A 20815-nucleotide genomic window follows, 5' to 3' on the forward strand; every position below is an offset into this window, starting at 1 on the left:
CGAGTCGACTCTGCCATTCAATCATGGCTGATGCTTTTTGTCGATCTCCTCCTCAACCCCAGTTCCCGGCCTCCTCCCTGTAACCTTTGATGCCATGTCCAATCAAAAACCTATCAATCTCTGCCTTAAATGCAGCCAACAACCTGGCCTCCACAGGTGCATGTGGCAACAAATTCCACAAATTCATCACCCTTTGTCTAAAGAAATTTCTCCACATCTCTGTTTTGAATGGACGCCCCTCTATCCTGAATCTGTGCCCTCTTATCCTAGCCTCTGCAACCATGGGAAACATCCTTTCCACATCTACTCTGTCCAGGCCTTTCAACATTCGAAGGGTTTCACTAAGATCCACCGCCCCCATCCTTCTGAATTCCAGCGAGTGCAGACCCAGAGCCATCAAATGTTCCTCGTATGATAACCCTTTCACTCCTGGAATCATCCTTGTGAACCTCCTCTGGACCCTCTCCAATCCCAGCCCATCTTCTCTAAGATGAAGGGCCCAAAACTGTTCACAATACTCAAGGTGAGGTCTCACCAGTGCCTTATAAAGCCTCAGCATTACATCCTTGCTCTTGCATTCTAGACCTCTTGAAATGAAAGCTAACATGACATTTGCCTTCCTCACCACTGACTCAACCTGCAAACTAACCTTCAAGATTAGTTGAAAGAGAAAAAGAACGTATATAAAGCTTAGGAAACTGAAATCAGACAAGGCATTTGACAAATATAAAGGAAACAGGAAAGAACTTGAACACAACAGCTAAAGATGGCTTTGTAATGTCCTTGGCAAATAGCACTAAGTAGAACCCCAAGGCATTTCACAAGAGGGTAGCTAAGAAAATTAAATCCACTCAAGGACAAAGAAGGAAGTTTATTCTCAGAGCCAGAGGAAGTAGTTGACATTCTCAATGGATACTTTGCATCGGTGTGCACCAAAAAAGAAGGATATTGATAATGATGAGATTAAGCAGGGAACACACATAAAATTTGCTGGTGAACGCAGCAGGCCAGGCAGCATCTCTAGGAAGAGGTACAGTCGACGTTTCGGGCTGAGACCCTTCATCAGGACTAACTGAAGGAAGAGCTAGTAAGAGATTTGAAAGTGGGAGAGAGAGGGGGAGATCCGAAATGATAGGAGAAGACAAGAGGGGGAGGGATGGAGTCAAGAGCTGGACAGTTGATTGGCAAAAGGGATATGAGAGGATCATGGGACAGGAGGCCTAGGAAGAAAGAAAAGAGGGAGGGGCAAGCCCAGAGGATGGGCAAGGGGTATAGTGAGAGGAACAGAGGGAGAAAAAGGAGAGAGAGAAAAAGAATGTGTGTATATAAACAAATAAATAGATAATGGATGGGGTACGAGGGGGAGGTGGGGCATTAGCAGAAGTTTGAGAAGTCAATATTCATGCCATCAGGTTGGAGGCTACCCAGACGGAATATAAGGTGTTCCTCCAACCTGAGTGTGGTTTCATCTTTACAGTAGAGGAGGCCGTGGATAGACATATCAGAATGGGAATGGGACGTGGAATTAAAATGTGTGGCCACTGGGAGATCCTGCTTTCTTTGGCGGACAGAGCGTAGGTGTTCAGCGAAACAATCTTCCAGTCTGTGCCGGGTCTCGCCAATATGTAGAAGGCAGCATTGGGAGCACCAGGACGCAGTATATCACCCCAGCTGACTCACAGGTGAAGTGTCGCCACACCTGGAAGGACTGTCTTGGGCTCTGAATGGTAGTGAGGGAGGAAGTGTAAGGGCATGTGTAACACTTGTTCTGCTTACAAGGATAAGTGCCAGGAGGGAGATTGGTGGGAAGCAGGGATTTGTTGATATTCTAGAGTACGTCAATATTAAGAAGGAGGAAATGTTGGCTATCTTGAAAAATATAAGGTATTGAATGGACAGCCATTATCATTTTCTTCAACAGGGTTAAAATGCCTCATACTAGAGGGCAGCGGAAAAGCATAGGCCTACTAAGGTTAGTCAGTGTGGCAATCACAACATCCAATATTGAGAACTCCCACCATCCAGACCATGCCTCTTTTCACAACTACCATCAGGCATGAGGTAGAGAAGCCTTTGGTCTCAGACCAGCAGGTCCAGGGACATTTCTCGCCTTACATTAACCCAATTCCTGAGCCGCCATGGATTACTTCACTCAACAATACTCTGAACTGATTCTATGACCTACAGAGTCTCCTTGAAAGATCTTTACAACTCATATTCTCAGTATTTCTATATTTGCACAGTTAGTCTTCTTTTGGACATTGGTTGTTGGTCAGTCTTTGTTTATGTATAATTATTCATTAATTTTATCGTATTTATATTTTTCCTGACTATGCCTGCAAAAATATATATACTGAGGTAATAAATTTACTTTGAACTTTGTGCTGGGATCCCTGTCTCACAAATATGTTTGTATTTTTTGAAAAAGTGACAAAGATAATTGATTAATGTAGGGAATTTGGATGGCCTAGGCCTGGGGTCCCCACCTGGGATCCATGGACCTCTTGGTTAATGGTGAGGGTCTATGACATTAAAAAACATTTGGGAACCCCCAGTCTGAACAGACCATCAGTAAAGCATTGAGCAAAATCCCTCATTGTCAGCTTCTCAAGAATATTAAGTCACATGAGATCCACAGTGATTAGTAAGTTTGCAGGTGACATGCAAATTGGTGGATTGTAGCTTGCGAAGAAGGTTGTCAAAAATACTGATGGATATAGATCAGTTGGAAATTTGTGCAGAGAATTGGAAGCTGAAGCTTAATCCAGTTAAGTGTGATGTGTTACCCTTTCTAAAGTCTACTATCGGAGGAAAATATATAGTAAATGGCAGGACACTTCACAGCATTGATGTGCAGAGGAAACTTGACGTCCAAGTCTATAAGCTTCCTGAAAGTGGCAATACAAGTGGAGAGGGTGGTAAAAAAAGGCCTCTGACATGCATGCTTGCAGCAAACAGATTAAAAATAAACATAGATAGTTTAAATATCAGGTCTTCTACCCATAAGACTGTACGGCATAGGATAGAATTAGGCCATTCAGCTCATCGAGTCTGCTTTGTCATTCAATAATGGTTGATTTATTTTCCTTCTCAACTCCGTTCTCCTGTCCCCTCTCCATAATCTTTGATGTCCTTCTAGCAAGAACCTGTCAAACTTCACTTTAAATATATCCAATTGCTTGGCCTCCGCAGCCATCTGTTGCACTGATTCACCACTCTCTGGCTAAAGAATTTCCTCTGCCTCTCTGTCCTTGTATTTTGAGGCTGAGTCAGGGTGGACTAGCTGTAAAGTGAGTTAGCAAGAACTTAAAGGAAATTGGCAAGGCATGTTTGTCACACGCAGAGAATGGCATGTGCCTGGGATACGCTGCCAGGACGGGTGGCAGAAGCAAATGTGATGGTGCTGTTTGAGCAACGCTTAGACAGACATCTGAACAGACGGGAGGTTGAGTTTTATAGGCCATGTGCAGGCAGATTAACATTAGTGCAATTTGACATTATGGTTTCTGCAGACTTTATGAGTTGCACTGTTCTATGAATGCATTCAGGCAGTATTATAAGGACAATAACCATCAAGAGTGGTGTTTATTTTACACCTCAATTAAGTTTCTGCAAATAGATGCATTGTGACTCATTCGGTTTTCATAGATGATTATTGCTCAAGCTCTCTGTTAATAAAGGCTCAAGCATTTATGTATTATAAATCTGAATTGTTAAACTGAAGATTTGCTTCAACTTTATGAATATAAAGTACGCCCTTTGGGCACGTTGAGAGCAAATAATGTGATTTGTGCTCAAAATAGCCATTTTCAACTTTGTGTGCTATTATGATGAACTAAAGCATAATCCCAGGGCACCAATCAGTACTCTTCATGAATTACTTTGCTATTTGAGAACAAACTTGAATTTGGAAATTCCACAAGTAAAATAGATTTGATACGTTACTCTTATGAATAATTCAATTTAAGTTCAAGCTCAAATTTAATTATCATCAACCATACATGAATATAGCTAAACGAAACAGTGTTCCTCCAGGGTCAAAGTGAAAACCTAGCACCAACAGTAATACAGAGCACAAGGCACCTGTACCACATATAAGATAGCAGTAAACATACAGTCACATAGAAAAATATAATATAGCCCAAGTCCTTAAATGGCATGTCCTGTAGAGTAATGGTGCATTGATGCTGTCAGCAGGAACAAGTCTTAGCAGACGAATGAATGCACGCTATCCATCTTGTCTGCCACCGAGCGAACACTGGAGGGCAGCACTGTTGGGATTGGCCTGCCTCCAATCCAGTTTGGATGCAGCACCACACCACCTCCAGTGGAACAGACTGACTCTGACGCCTCTCTGTAAAGAGGCAACGCCACGGCTCAAGGCCTTGCTCTCGCTATGACCGAGGCCGCGCAGCTCCTCTGACATCTGCCCCGGTCGTTCGTCAACAAGTCAGTGAATCCAGCTTGCAGCATTCCACATTAACGATGTCCAACAGGGTCTTGAGATCACAAGAAAAGCAACAGAAGATCACGCGCTGTTGGGCTGCACACCGGCTTTGTGCACCAACTCTGTTGCCTTTCTGGAGCAAGCAGTGACACCGTCCAAATCCAGCTCCTCCACTAACACGCAACTCACTGATGGGGGTAGGCCTGCAGTACTTGAAATTTTTAATGTCCAGCAGTGTATTCCAATTGTGAAAAAAAGACAAAAAAGTAAAAGGATAAAAATATCTTCGCTTGGCCTGGAGAGGCCACTGCTTAGGAGCATGCCACCACCTAAAAGAATGACTTGTGAAGTAGAATTATTTTATACATATTTTGAGGTATTCATTGCCTTATTTTACTAGTTTTAGCAAATTAGATGGCGATGCTTGGCAAAAAATCAAAGAAGTATAAACGCAAAGTAGACTCATTATTAAATCATCTGTGCCATTAAAAATATGCTAATAAAAGGAGATAAGATTTTTAAGCAGAGCTCAGTTGTTGAATGAACTGAGGATTATTTGGGATGTATCTATCTCCTCTTGAGAGATAAATATACTTATCTTTAGCGGAGACTTTAATATATCCTTTCTTGAATTGTTAGTGGGCTAGATTTTCTTTGTAAGATCCAAACAAATGTTCCTGCTTCTTGTGGGATAATAGGGATGCATTGTGAATGAACTTGATGTGCTCTCTACTCTTTTCACCAAGTTTCATTAGTAAATAAACTGAGTGTTTCACATGGCACAAACGAAATGCCGGAGGAACTCAGCAGGTCAGACAGCATCCATGGACAGGAATATACAGCCGATGATTTGGGCTGAGGCCCTTCATCAGGCCCACAGAATACAGGGCAGAAGGTAGGATAAGAAGGTGGGGGAGGAAGCAAAATCTGTCCACCGCAAAAAGCAGAATTTCCCAGTGGCAATCCATTTCCTGGTGTAATTCCCATTCCCAAACAGATATGTCAGTTCACGGCCTCCAGTGAGGCCAAACACAGGCTGGAGGAGCAATACCTCGCATTCCAACTAGATAGCCTCCAACCTGATGACATAAACATCGATTTCTATAACTTATGGAAATTAAAAGCCCCTTCTTTTCCCCTAACACTTTATATCCTTTTCCATTCCCCAACCACTTTATATCCTTTTCCATTCTCCAATATGGTTTCCCTCTCACCTCGATTCGTCTTCTCCCTTATAACCTGCCCACTACCTACCTCTGGTTTTTTCCCTCCTTCTCTTTCTCCCATGGTCCCCTGTCCTCTCCTATTTAATCCCTTGTTCTTCAGCCCTTTACCTGTTACATCTATCTCCAGTCAGCCTCTTACATCATTCCTCTTTCCCTAACCACCCATCTTCCCCATCCCTTAACCTCACCTGTCACCTAACAATTCGTAATCCTCCTACTTGCTCTGTCTGCTTATCCTGGCTTCTGCCCCCTTTACTTTCCAGCCCTGATGAAGGACCTCAGTCTGAAATGTCAACTGTTGACTCCTCTTCATTGGTACAGCCTGACCTGTTGAGTTCCTCCAGCACTTTGTGTGTGTTACTCATGATTTCCAGTGTCCGCAGAATCTCTTGTCTTCAGTGTTTTGTGTAGTCTGCTCTTAAGTACCTAGAGATGGTGGAGCAGAAAAAGATTGCATTGCTATAGGAAGCACAAGATGCAGTGGAGACAATCATCAGTGAACTGAAGATCAGATTGCTAGATGCTCTAAAGATCAGGTTACGGGATTTCAATTGATCAAATATGTAGAGGCTAAGGGGCAATTAATGCCAGATTCTGGATAGCGACCTTAGGTGAAAAAATTTTGGGTGACAATACATAAATCATTTTCACCATTTTTTAGATTCAGAAGTGGTACTAAAGGACTGTCTATCCCTTTTCCCTTTAGGTGTCAGTGCTCCTATCCCCTGTTCTGCAACTGTTAATTCCACAAATCCTTGTTTAGTTAATGTAACACATAAATCTAAATAATGTAACTGATAGCCTGCAAATGGCATAGAAAGTTAATATAATATTAATGTTCTGTCTAACGACATCATTTATATTTGGATTGTATGACCTACAGCTGTTACTATCAACTGGCTAATATGTGTACATGGATATATCATGTTCTGGTCAAGTTTTCCTTAATAACTCACTTAATGATTCCCCTTGATAGTGATGTGGCTTGTGGATTGGACTCTGTAGTTCATGTTATTTGTGTTTGCAGTTTCTGTTTACTCCTTTTTTATTGCTATTTTGTACAATTTTGATTAGGGGAGACTGGCTGCAGTTCCCAAATGACACAGCACTAAATTGATCTGACCTGAACTAAACTAAACATTCCTTGATTGTTTCAAGGACTCTGTGGTTTGATGTTTGTATACCATGTGTCTTTTGCCATTTGTGCAATTTGTCCTTTTTTTTTGCATGTTGGGGTTTTGATGCTTTCTTTGAACAGGTTCCATGGTGTTTCCTGACTGTGGGAAGGCAAATCTCAGGGTTGTATGCTGCATACATATACTGACAATAAGTGTACTTTGAATTTTTAGTAACTCAGTACTGTAATGCCATTTATATTTAGGTAGATTTCTCATGGTGTATATCTATTACAAAAAAAATGTGTGTGTTGCTTGCCATTATTTGCTGAATATTCTGTTGAGAGGGAGTAACTGTTCCCTCTCACGAGGGAAGAGACATTTTCTTAAATTTTGATCAGGCCGTAACCGAGTGATTTGCAGAAATGCATTCCAAGTGTCGTAAACTTAAAGCTGACTATTCAAATAACCAATAAATGCTGGATGAAAGGAAATTTACAGAACTGATTTCAATATAATTTTATGAGATTTAAAATGAGAGGCATAAATAGGCTAGACAGGGAGTATTCATTCCCCAGGGTTGAAATGTCTGATACCACAGGGCATGCATTGAAGGTGAGAGGGGGTAGATTCAAGGGGGATGTGAGGGGTCAGTTTTTCATTCATGGAGTCGTGGATGCCTGGAATGTGTCTCCTGGTATGGTGGCCGAGGCAAGGTCATTAGAGGCTTTTTAAGAGATGTTCCGATAGGCAAGTGGATCTAAGAAAGGTGGAGGGGGATGGACATTGTGAAGGTAGAAGAGATTAGATTTGCTTTTGTTTTGCTTTTTAGCTGGTTCAGCACAACATTGTGGGCTGAGTAGCCTGTTTCTGTGCTGTACTATTCAATATTCTATCTGTCAATGAAGGTAGAACAAAGGAAGGGAAAGTGCAGTAAGCTCTGGTCGGTTGTCACTAATCGAATGACAGAAGTGATGGGTGGTTTTTTCAACGACTTTGTATTGAAGTTGGAATTTATTTCAGCTTGTTAAAAGGAAATAATATCCTATGTTTATACTGCAGACTCAATGGTATCTAGTTTTCCATAGTATCTAGAAGTGGAGCATGTTCGGTGTTTTAGAAGACATGGAAGTAAACTTTTAATGGCTTTATATATCAATATTCATGATCAAGTGTTGCAACACAAACTGGAAGTGATTTAGCTTATACCCTTACAACAGGAATTCTGCAGATGCTGGAAATTCAAGCAACACACGTCAAAGTTGCTGGTGAACGCAGCAGGCCAGGCAGCATCTCCAGGAAGAGGTCTCGGGTCTCGGCCTGAAACGTCGACCGTACCTCTTCCTAGAGATGCTGCCTGGCCTGCTGCGTTCACCAGCAACTTTGATGTGTGTTGCTAGATTATACCCTTATAATTTTCACCATTGATGTAGCTATGATTTTTGAAAACTGGTTATAATTAGACCCTAATTATAGACCAAAAGACGTAGGAGCAGTATTAGGCCATAGTGTTCCGCAGGGATCTTTTCTGGGACCCGTCCTCTTTGTGATTTTTCTTTCTTTCTTTTTCCAATCTTGTTATTGATTTTTAAAGAAGTGTGTATACAAACAGGAGGAGAATATCTCTGCTATAAATGTCAATAACAGTACATACAGAAGGTAAAATAAACAAAATCAGAATCACACATAATGTTGACTACAAAGTATAAATTTGATATAGAATGTATAATACAGAAAAAATAGAATGTAATTCATTCTCCTCTTATCAATTTATGAAGAAAGGAAGGACTATGAATGATTTTTATAAATAACCTGGATGAGGAAGTAGAAGGGTGCGTTAGTAAGATAGCTGATGACACAAAAGTTGGGGTGTTGTGGATAGTCTGGAGGGGTGTCAAAGGCTACAGTGGGACTTTGATAGGATGTAGAACTGGGCTGAAAAGTGGCAGATGGAGTTCAACCCAGATAAGCGTGAAATGTTTCATTTTGGAACGTCAAATTTGAATACAGAATATAACTTTAATGGCAAGACACTTGGCAGAGCGAAGGATCAGCAAGATTTTAGGGTCCGTGTCCATAAGACACTCAAAGCTGCTCCGCAGTTAGATAGTGCTGTTAAGAAGGTGTATGGTGTGATGGCCTTCATCAACTGTGGGATTGAGTTCAAGAGCTGTGGGGTAATGTTATAGCTATATAAGACCTTAGTTAGACCCTGCATGGAGTATTGTGTTCAGTTCTGGTCACCTTGCTACAGGAAGGATGTGGGTATTACAGACAGAGTACAGAGGAGATCTACAAGGATTTTGCCTGGATTGGAGGTCATACCTTATGAGAATAGGTTGAGTGAACTTAGCCTTTTCTCCTTGGAGCGATGGAGGATGAGATGTGACCTAACAGAGGTGCATAAGATGATGAGAGGCATTGATCATGTTGATAGCCAGAGGCTTTTTCCCATGGCTGAAATGGCTAACACGAGGGGATAAAGTTTTAAGGTACTTGGAAGTAGGTACAAGGGGGATGTCAGAGGTAAGATTTTTACACAGAGGGTGATGGGTGCGTGGAATGCACTGCCAACAACAATGGTAGAGGTGGATGCAATAGGGTCTTTTAAGAGACTTTTAGATAGGTACATGGAGCTTAGAAAAATAGAGGGCTATGAGGTAGGGAAATTCTAGGCAGTTTCTAGAGTAGGTTACATTGTTGGCACAACATTGTGGGGCGAAAGGCCTGTAATGTGCTGTAAGTTTCTATGGTTTATGATTTGGCCCACAGAGTCTGCTCTGCCATTTCATCGCGGCTGATCCATCTCTGCTTCAGCCCCAATCTCCTGCTTTCTCTCCATATCGCTTCAAGCCCTGACTAATCAAGAATTTATCAAGGTCTGCTTTATATAACCAAATATTTGGCCTCCACAGCTGCTTTGGCAGTGAAATCCACAGATTCACCACTCTCTGGCTAAAGAAACTCCTCCTTACCTCCATTCTAAGTGGACATCCCTCTATTCTGAGACCATGTCCTCTAGTCGTAGACTCCCCCCCCCATAGGAAACATCCTCTTCAGATCTTACTCTATTGAGACATTTCAACATTCGATCATTTTCAATGAGATCCCCCCTCATTCTTTTGAAGTCCAGTGAATAGAGGCCCAGAGCCATTCAACGCTCCTCATATATTTGTTAGATCTTTTTCACTCAGCATCAGAACAATAATGAAATATATAATGAAGATGTGAACATGATTATGATGAGGAAAGTTATTCATCATCTACATCTGATTTGTACACTCACCACTCGCCAACCATAAGATGTCAATGCAGAATTAGGCCATTCGGCCCATCGAGGCTGCTCCGTATTTTGATCATGGTTGATTTATTATCCCTCTCAAAGGAGAACCTCTTTCTCCTGCCATCTCCCTGTAACATTTGGATCCCTTACTGATCTAGAACCTATCAGCCTCTGCTTTAAATATACCCACTGACTTAACTCCGCAGTTGTCTATGACAATAAGTTTCACAGATTCATCACTCTCTGGCTACTGAAATTCGTTCTCATTCTCTTTTCTAAAGGGACATCCTTGTAGGCTGAGGCTATGCCCTCTGGTCATAGACTCTCCCGCTATAGGAAATATCATCTCCACCTCCACTCTGCTTACCCTGAGTATGACTGCAGTCTGTTGGTTCTGCAATGCCCGAGTAATTTGAAACCATTGGCATTCCATGTGGAGTCTAATTCCACGAATAATGACTTCAAAAATATCTTTCTACCAGCTTTTCTCAATTAAGCAAGTTATTTTAATTTCCTGAATTTCATTTTTCACGATGTTAACTATCTTGCATACTTATATACAAAGTGTTTATTAGATAGCTCCTCTCAATGGAAGAAATTCCAAAATTTCTTAATCTGTCCTTTTTATCTCAGGTTCTGACATTTGTGATCATTCATGACTCTCTTCTTTGCAATGTCTTGTGTGTCACTGACCAAGGACTGACGGCTCTTCATGTGATCTGACCAAGCTGGAGTTCAGTTTGAAGAAGACCTCTCTGACCTGTATTTTATGATTAGCATATATAAATAAATGTATCTGTCTCTACCCCCATCATTCTCTATGTAAAAACCCACTTCTGACATCCTCCCTATACTTCCCTCCAACCACCTTAAAATTATGCTCCCTCGTGTTAGCCATATCTGCCCCAGGAAAAAATCTCTGATTGACCACTCGATCTGTGCTTCTTGTCATTTTGTCCACCTCTATCAAGTCACCTCTCATCCTCTTTTGTTTCAGAAAGAAAAGCCCGAGCTCACTGAACCTTTCCTCACAAGGCATGCTCTCTAATCCCAGGCAGCATCCTGGTAAATCTCCTTTGCACCCTCTCACTTGGTTGAAGGGAGCAGGAAGCACCAGAGAGTCATTCTGTAATAATCAATAAACCAATTGTTTGAAATCAAATGACCTAGCCTCACGTCCCTGGGCTGGGTGTGACTGCACCTGTGCCACTCCCTGCATCTGGCACTCCTCCTCTGCCATCTGTCCCACGCCCCTCTCGTAGTGCTTCACTCTTGCCAATCCTTTGATCGCTTTGGGTGGCAGGATTTGAGATACGTCTCTCCCAAAGGTGGTGTAAGGTGCTCCTTCCATCCACTAGCCTTCAGGTCACCCTTAGGCAAGGTGTAGCACTTGCTTATCCACCTGATCAGAGTCATGGGAAGCCATGGGAGCAGGTGTTGGATGGATGCATGAGCAGCCGGTGCATATCACAAGTCCAGGTGATGCGACCACTGATGCCAGGTAGACAATCTCTGAAGAGTATTGATAATTGAACTCAGCAGGCCAGGCAGCATCTATGGAACACAGTAAATAATCGACCTTAGAGGCTGAGACTCTTCATCGGGATTGACGAAGGGTCTTGGCCCGAAATATCGATTGTTTATTCTTTTCCATAGATGCTGCCTGGTCGGCTGAGTTTCTCCAGCATTTTGTGTATATATTTCGATTTCCGGCATCTGCAGATTTTCTCTTGTTTGAGCATTGATAATGCCTGGGGTCACCCATCTGGTAAGGACACTGCCCAAGAGAAGGCAATGGCAAACCACTTCTGTAAAAAATTTGCCAAGAGCAATCATAGTCATAGAAAAACCATGTTCGCCAACCTCATACAATGTGGCACTTAATGTTAATGACCGGATCACTAGCTTTGTGCAAAAGCAGAAACAACTAATGGGTAACACAAACAAAATGCAGGATGCACTCAGCAGGTCAGGCAGATCTATAGAGAGGAATATACAGTCAACATTTGAGTCCATGTCCCTTCATCAGGACTGGAAAGGAAGAGGGAAGATTCCAGAATAAGAAGGTGCGAGGAAGGGAAGGTGTTCAAACTGGCAAATGATATGTGAAGCCAGGTGAGGGAGAAGTTAGGTGGGTGGCAGAGGGAGCAACGAAGTGAGAAGCTGGGAGATGATAGGTAGAAAAGGAATAGAGTTGAAGAAGAAGAATCCATTTGGAGAAAAGAGTGGACCTTGCGAGAAAGGGAAGGAGGAGAGCACCAGTGGGTGGAGATAGGTTGGTGAGGAAAAAGGAAGTGGTAAGATGAGAGTTGAGAATCGAAGAAGAGACAGTCAGAATCAGATTCGGGTTTAATATCACTAGAATATACTGTATGTCATGAAATGTGTTGTTTTAGATAGGTAGACACTTTATTGATCCCAAAGGAAATTACAGTCTCACAATAGCATTACAATTGCACAGATAAAAATATTGGAAGGTAAGTAAGAAAGAATAAAAAGCAAATTTTGCAGCAAAAAGGGAGGAATAAATACTGGATTCATGGGGTCATTTTCCATTCAGAAATCTGATGGCAGAGGGGAAGAAGCTGCTTCCGAGACATTCAGTATGTCTTCTGGCTCCTGTAACTTCTCCTTGATGGCAGCAATGAGAAGACTACATGTCCTGGATGATGGGGGCCCTTCATAATGGATGCTGCCTTTTGAAGCTGCCATGGATGCTGGGAAGGCTCGTACCCATGATGGAGCTTGCTAAGTTTACAATCTTCTGCAGCTTTTTTCGATCCTGTGCAGTGGCCCCTCCATACCAGATGGTGGTGCAACCAGTTAGAATGCTCTCCATGGCACAGCCAGTGGTGACATTCTCAGTCTCCTCAAATTCCTAATGAAATAGAACTGTTGTGGTGCCTTCTCTGTAATTGCATCAATATGTTGGGACCAGGATAGATCCTCAGAGAGGTTGACACCCAGGAACTTGAAATTATTTCCCTTTCCACTTCTGATCTCTCGATGAGGACAAGGTGTGTGTTCCCTCGAATCCTCCTTCCTGAAGTCCAAAGTCAATTACTTGGTCTTACTGATGTTGAATACCAGGTTGTTGCTGTGATACAACTGAACCAGTTGATCTATCTCACTCCTGTACATCTCCTTGTCACCATCTGAAATTCTGCCAACAATAGTTGTGTCATCAGCAAATATACAGATGGCATTTGAGCTGTGTCTCGCTACACAATCATGGGTGTAGGGAGTGTAGAGCAGTGGGCTAAGCCAGTGGTCCCCAACCTCCGGGCCACGATACCGATCCGCGAAGCATGCAGGGGTGCAGCGGTAGCCGGGACGCACTCAGTACGTCTTTAAGAAAAAAGCCGAAATAAACAAGCTAATTAATTAGGTGCTGCCCGGCACCTAGTTAATTATTGTACATTACTATTGTCCATTAATTATTGTCCATTACTATTGTCCAGGTGATCCAAGGCCAAGTGTGGTTGCATCCACCGTGGACATATTGTGATAGGCAAATTGCAGAGGGTCCAAGTTCTTTTTTAGGTAGGAGTTGACTCTGGCCATCACCAACCTCTCAAAGAACAATTATTGTAAGATAGATAAATTGATGTTCATGCCATCACATTGGAGGCTACCCAGATGGAATATGAAGTGTTGTTATTTCACCCTGAGAGGACCTATAGCTTAATATTGGTAATATCTTCATACCTTCAATGAAATAATTATAATTTATTTGAAAGAGAATTCTTAGTTGATTATTGGAAACTAAATAGCTCTTTCATAGTTGTACAATCTTGAATGACCGGAAAACTGTTCAAAATTGTTTGCAGAATAAATTGTATTCTGATCTATCAAGATGTGGAATCAATGCTTGGGATGCCAATACTGTTCTGTTTCAACTTTGTTAAAAGTTGTGACTCTCATTATGTCGCGCTGTAATAAGGTAGTAATGCCTATGGAGGCCTGCATTGGTCAGAGCTGGCCATGGACATTGCGTCCTAGCTGTATAGAAATGCAAGCCAGGGCACTAAAATATGGCAAGCAAGCTATAGCCCATGTAGCAAGCTCCCTCTCTCCATGCATCTTGATGAACCCAAAGGCGAAGGCTACTACAGTTCGACACCAACAGCATTGGAAGTGTTGCCAGTCAGTGTTGAACTTAACGTAGGACTGCCTTAGGGTCTCCAGATCTGGATTTTTCTCCTGGGGTTTTGCTCCTGATTCCTTCCTCATGAGTGAAGGAACAAGGCAGCGGAGGTTTGAGATCAGACTTTTCCTTCTCCTAGATGAGCTGCCAACTGGCGAACTCCATCTGCCCACCTCCAGTCAATAGAAATGGTTCTGCCAGTTCAAAGCCAGATGTGGAGGCCAGGAACTGGACTTGGTTGTCAGAGGCTATCGTACGCCACTGGGAGCCTTTAGTAATTAGTGGGAGTATATTCCCATTACCACCACTGGCTATAACAACCTTAATAAACCAAGTAAGGCCTATAGATGGTGACTTAATTAATGGGCTGAGTTTCAACGTAAATTGTTCTCGGTACTCGAGATGAGGTAGTGAATTGGATTAGACATTGAGTTTGTGGGAGAAGCCAGAGAGTCGTAGTAGATGCTTGCCTCTCTGACTAGAGGCCTGTGGCTAGTGGAGTGCCACAGGGATTGGTGCTGGGTGCATTGTTGTTTGTTACCTATATCGATGATCTGGATGATAACATAGTTAATTGGATCAGCTAATTTGCGGATGACACCAAGACTGGGGGTGTACTGGACAATGAAGAAGGCTGTTATGGCTTGCAGTGGGATCTGGACTGCTTGGAAAAATAGGCTGAAAAATGGCAGATGGAATTTAGTGCAGACAAGTGCAAGGTGTTGAACTTCGGTGGGACTAACCAAGGTAGGTCTTACACAATGAACAACAGAGCACTGAGTGTGGTAGAACAAAGGGATGTGGGAATACAGGTACATTATTTGTTGAAAGTGGCATCACAGGCAATGAGGGTTACTAAGAAAGCTTTTGGCATATTGTCCTTCATAAATCAAAGTACTGAGTCCAGGAAATGGGATGTTATGCTGAAGTTATATAAGATGTTAGTGAGGTCTAATTTGGATTATTGTGTGCAGTTTTGGTCACCTACCTACAGGAAAGATGTAAATAAGGTTGAAAGAGTGCAGAGAAAATTTATAAGGATGTTGCTGGGTCTGGAGGACCTGAGTTTTAAGGAAAGATTGAATAGGTTAGGAGTTTATTCCTTGGAATCTTGAAGATTGAGGGGAGACTTGATAGAGGTATACAAATTTACGAGGGGCGTTGATAAGGAAAATGGAAGCAGGCTTTTTTAACTGAAGTTGGAAGGGAATACAACCAGAGGTCATAGGTTAAGGGTGAATGGTGAAAAGTTTAAGGGGAACATGAGGGGAAACTTTTTCACCCAGAAGGTCATGAGAGTGTGGAATGAGCTGCCAGCACAAGTGGTGCACGCAAACTCAATTTCAAAGTTTAAAACATGTTATGGATAGGTACATGGATTGTGGGAGTACTGAGGACTCTGGTCCCTGTGCAGCTCGACGGGAGTAGGCTGTTTAAATGGCTTCAGTATGGACTAGATGGGCTGAAAGGCCTGCTTCAGTGCTGTATTTTTCTATGACTCTATGTGTCTGATAGCAAAGCATTTTATTGTTAAACTTGGCTTCAGACTGATGTCCTGAGAACATCGTACTTTAATAGATTGAACAGAGCTATTCAAACTCATAAAGGGTTTGAGTGAATAAAGTACTTTTTCCCAGTTATGCTTTAGTAATCAGAAGGATGAGGTGTAAGGTGATGTCAAGCAAAAAGAGAGGCCATCAGTGAATTAAGGAAAACAGAGCAGCTGGGGCAATAAGATCATAGTAGTTTACCTCCATTAAATGTAAATAAGATCTCCGCTTTCATCTTTGAAAAAAACCTCTATGTATTTCTTACCCTGTGACCTCCATTGAGTGGCCTCTAGGGAGGGGTAAGGTAATGACCTTGCTTGACTAGCCTGTTGAAACACAGCGAAGCAGAACATCTACCTGGGAATCGGCACTTCTGTTGCATTGATCTACATTTTTTCATGGTAGTTATGAATTCCTGGCTTTAGCTGGCAGTGGAATCTTCCATTATGCTTGCCTGTCAACTTGTGCCAGCGGCCCTGCTGAAATAAATGGGAAGATACCATTGCCACCTGAAGGAAAGTATATTTTATTTGATTCATTTCAGTTTGTGTATATGTTATTGATTATGTTCTTACTGCTCATTTTGCATAAATGCACCAGGTCATTTGCATTTTGAAAGGTACGGCGGATCAATATACTGTGCAGGGCTATGTTTCTATTTGCGACTGTACCAATTCACAGAAAAGCCCATTACCCCACTATAATTGCATGTAAACTGTTTTCCCGCACCTCTGATAAACTCTCCCCAGCCACCTCATGGTTCTTTCCAGTGGCGAATTAATTTAGAAACCATTTTTGTGAAACTGATCATAGTACATGCACCTATCTAATGGTCCCTTAAATGTCCCTTATGTAAGAAACACTATCGCCACCATTGGCAGTGTATTCCAGGGACCAACACTCTCTGTCTAGGAGAACAACTAAATCTGACATTTCCTCTCATTTCCACTTACCCTAAAAGTGTGTCCCCTGATGCTCACCATTGCCACCCTAGTTAAAAGCACTGGCTTTCCACTCAATCTATGCCTCTTATCATAATGTACACCTCTATCAAGTCACTTCTTATTCTCCTTCACTCCGAAGGGACAAGCCCTAGCTCTCTCAACTTTTTCTCATAAGGCATGTTCTCTAGTTCAGGCAGCATCCTGGTATATCTCCTCTGCACCTTCTCTAAAGCTTCCACATCTTTCTTACAAGGTAACCAGAATTGAACATGATAAGTGTGGTCTAACCAGAGTTTTACAGAGCTGCAACATTACCTCATTACTGTTGAACTCAATCCCCAGACTAGTGAAGGTCAGCACACCAGAAGCCTTCCTACCCACCCAAGCAAATGGCACAGCAACTTTGAGGGACTTACAGACTTGGACATCAAGATACCTATGTTCCTCCACACAGCCAAGAAACCTGATATTAACCTCATACTCCCTCTTCGGTTTTAATCTGCAAAAATGTACCTCTTCATCGTTTTCCAGATTGAACTCCAACTGTCATTTCTCAGCTCAGATCTGCATCCTATCAATATCCCAAAGTAACCTACGACCACTGTCTACACTATCCACAACACCACCAGCCTTTGTGTCATCTGCAAACAGAGACCAGAAAAATCAATGCCATCACAGGCAAAGTGTATAAGATGAATGATTCTGACAAGTTCCCCCTTCCTTTTCAGTCCTGGAGAAGGGTCTTGACCTGAAACATCGACTGTTTATTCACTTCCAAAGATGCTGCCTGTGCTGATGAGCTCCTCCAGCATTTTGTGCGAGTTGCTTTGGATTTTCAGCATCTGCTGGTTTTCTCGTTTTAGTTAGCCATTTGATAAATAATTTAATTGGTTTGGCACAACATTGAGGGTCAAAGGGCCTGGTCCTGTCCTGAATGCTCGATGTTGTATGTTCTATAAAGGGGTGAAAGTGACTGAATCAGCTTTGATTGGAATGGCTACGTAAAGAGAAGCATTGAGGAGCAGATAACGTTCAGTTCTAATTCTGTGGTAAATAATTAACAACAAAACTTTTCTGTAAGATGGAGAAAATAGTTGCCATATCATAACATTTTCAATCATAAGACATGGCCTTAGGCTGTGATAACAACCTGGGAATAGAAGGAGAAATGTACATTTTACAACGACTTGAAAATAAGGCAAAATAGAAGAAAAATACACAGTAAGACTGAGGCAACACAGGTTGTATGGGGAGAGAAAAGAAGCCTGAAGGCAAAGGTCTACTTGGAAGATGGACACTCCAAAAGCTACGTTATCAGTCAGTTCTGCTGAGTGAAAATGAGTTTTAAAAACAGTTGGAAGAAGTGAAGTTCACTTGCTCAGCTGGTAAACCTTTCAAACAAAAGGGTATTCACTAAGAAATCTCCAATCTTCGCAGTGTATTTATTGTATCAATCTGTGTTTGTAATTATCATTGCTATCAGTGGATCCTAGAAAGTGTACTTGCACTGACCTTCTCATCATCATCATTATGTGCTGTGTTGTATGACACCTAGGTTATAACATTTGTTGATTATTGCAAGTTCAAACATTTTGACTATATCATCTCAGACTGGAAAATGTAACACCATCATCGTTTTGTGCTGTGTTGTATGACATATCTTGACCATGATTGTTCTTGGCAAGTTTTTTCTACAGAAGTGATTTGCCATTGCCTTCTTCTGTCAGTGTCTTTTCAAGAAGGGTGACCCCAGCTATTATCAATTCTCTTCAGAGATTGTCTGCCCAGCATGAATGGTCGCACACTCAGGATTTGTGATATATACCAGCTGCTCATACGACCATTCACAACCTGCTCCAATGGCTTCACATGACCCCGATCAAGGGGGCTAAGCAGGTGCTACACCTTGCCCAAGGGTGACCTGCAGGCTAGCAGAGGAAAGGAGTGCTTCACACCTCCTTTGGTAGAGACATATCTCCCCCCACATCTATTTATCTCATTTAATTCTCCTTTTTAACTACCCAGACTTTCATCTTGCATTATGATAGAGTTCTGTCTCAGCTCCTAACCTGGACATAAATTACACAGCCTCTCAACCGTCTCTTTGAGACAATTTTGTGTCTCTGGTCAAAGTCTCTTGTCTTTAGGTTGTGTTGGTTCTCATTCTGGGCTCTCAGTTATACTCAGATCCTGAAGTCCTGAATCAGCCGTGCAACATTTCTGGCCCATCGAGTCTTCTCCACTATTTCATGATGGCTGATGCATTTTCACACTCAGCCCCAATTTCCTGCCTCATCCAGGTGACCCTGGTCAAGGGGCAAACCAGATGGTACCCTTTTGCCCAAGGGTGACCAGTGGAAGGAAGGAGTGCCTTACACATCCTTTGGTAGAGATTTATCTTCACCCATATCTCTCTATATGACCTTCTATATCATTTGATTTCTTTTCTGATCACCCAGACTTGTGTCCTTTCATGCCCTGGCTAATCAAGAATAAATCAACCTCTGTCTTTAATATACCCAATAACTTGGCCTCCACAGCCACCTGGGGCAATGATTTCCACAGATTCACCACTCTCTGGCTAAAGAAATTTCTCCTCATCTCCTTTCTAAAAGAATGCTCCTCTATTCTGAGCCTATGTCCTCTGGTCTTAGACTCCCCCATCATAGGAAACATCTTCTTCACATCCACTCTATCGAGGTCTTACAATATTCGATAGGTTTCAGTGAGGTCACCCTCATTCTTCTGAAGTCCAGTGGGTACAGACCCAGACCATCAAACTCTCCTCAGGTGGTAAACCTTTCAATCCTGGAATCATTTTCGTGAACCTCCTCTGAACCCTCTCAAACATCAGGGGATTCTTTCTAAGATAAGGGCCCCCCTAACTGTTCACAGTTCTCCAAGTGAGGACTCACCAGGGTTTTATAAAGCCTCAACATTACATCCTTGCTTTCATGTTCTTGTGTATAGACCTATATATTTTTTATTTAGAGGAAAGGTAGAAATAGGTTTGAAAGAGTACAGAGAATATTTACAAGGATGTTACTGGGACTGGAGGTCCTGAGTTACAGGGAAAGGCTGAAAGCATCAGGACGTTATCCCCTGGAGCGTAGAAGACTGGCGGGGGGGAGAGATTTGATAAAGGTATACAAAATTATGAGGGGTACAGATAAGGTAAATGCAAGTAGGCTTTTTCCTCTGAGGTTGGTTGAGACTAGAACTGGAGGTCATGTGTTAAATGTGTTTTTAATACTTCAGTAATATTTGAGTAATATTCTAAGTATGGTGTTTGATTAAGCATTCTTTGTTGTTTATATAAATCATTATGGTTATTTTTACAAAGTACGTGAATAGCATACGTTATCATGCTGCCATGTGAGAAGAGTGCGCTGCTTAAAGTAAAAATGAAGCTAGGCTCTCATCCACACTCTCTGTCTTTTCCTTTAAATTAGTTTTATGTTTTGGAGTTACAAAACATAACATTAAGGGTGAAAGGGGAATTGCTTAAGGGGAACACGAGGGAGAACTTCTTCACTCATAAGGTGGTGAGAGGGTGGAATGAGCTGCCAATGTAGGTGGAGGATGCAGGTTCAATTTCAGTATTAGCATTTAAGAGAAATTTACAACAGTGGGTGAGAATGGTATGGAGGGCTATATTCGATGGGATTAGGTAGATTAATGACTTGGCATAGACCAGATGGGCCAAAGAGCCTGTTCCTGTGCTGTAAGACCATTACTTGATCAATGAACATATGACAAATCTTTGAGGTAGTTTGCTAAACTGCACACTTTATGAAATGTATTAACGTTCTCCATCATTCTGACTATGATGCAGCCTCAAAAGGAGAAGTGTCAGATTTCAACAGCTAAATCTTCCGATGCCTGACTTTAAGATTGTTAGAGTCATTCCTCACATGACTCCTTCCAGCCGCGGTAAGCTTATACCAACAATTATTCAGTGGTACAGCAACACACCTGGCCTTTCAGTCACCACAATATCTGTGTAGCAAGCCACTTATTCAACCACGCTCTCACATCTCTCTTTATTACCTGGCCTATAGCTGTCTAGACTTCTTGGTGTGGCCTTTACTTTTAATCTGTCA

The 20815-nt window shown here is 42.1% G+C and overlaps 1 protein-coding gene across 1 annotated transcript in view; it reads left to right on the forward strand.

Moving 5' to 3' along the window:
• csmd3b (CUB and Sushi multiple domains 3b) overlaps positions 1–20815 on the forward strand; it is a 2134893-nt gene that overhangs the window by 1515289 nt on the left and 598789 nt on the right. The gene's annotated exons all lie outside the window — the stretch shown is intronic.

The sequence above is a fragment of the Mobula birostris genome, chromosome 1 (assembly GCF_030028105.1).
Source record: "Mobula birostris isolate sMobBir1 chromosome 1, sMobBir1.hap1, whole genome shotgun sequence".
NCBI classification, from domain to species: domain Eukaryota; kingdom Metazoa; phylum Chordata; class Chondrichthyes; order Myliobatiformes; family Myliobatidae; genus Mobula; species Mobula birostris.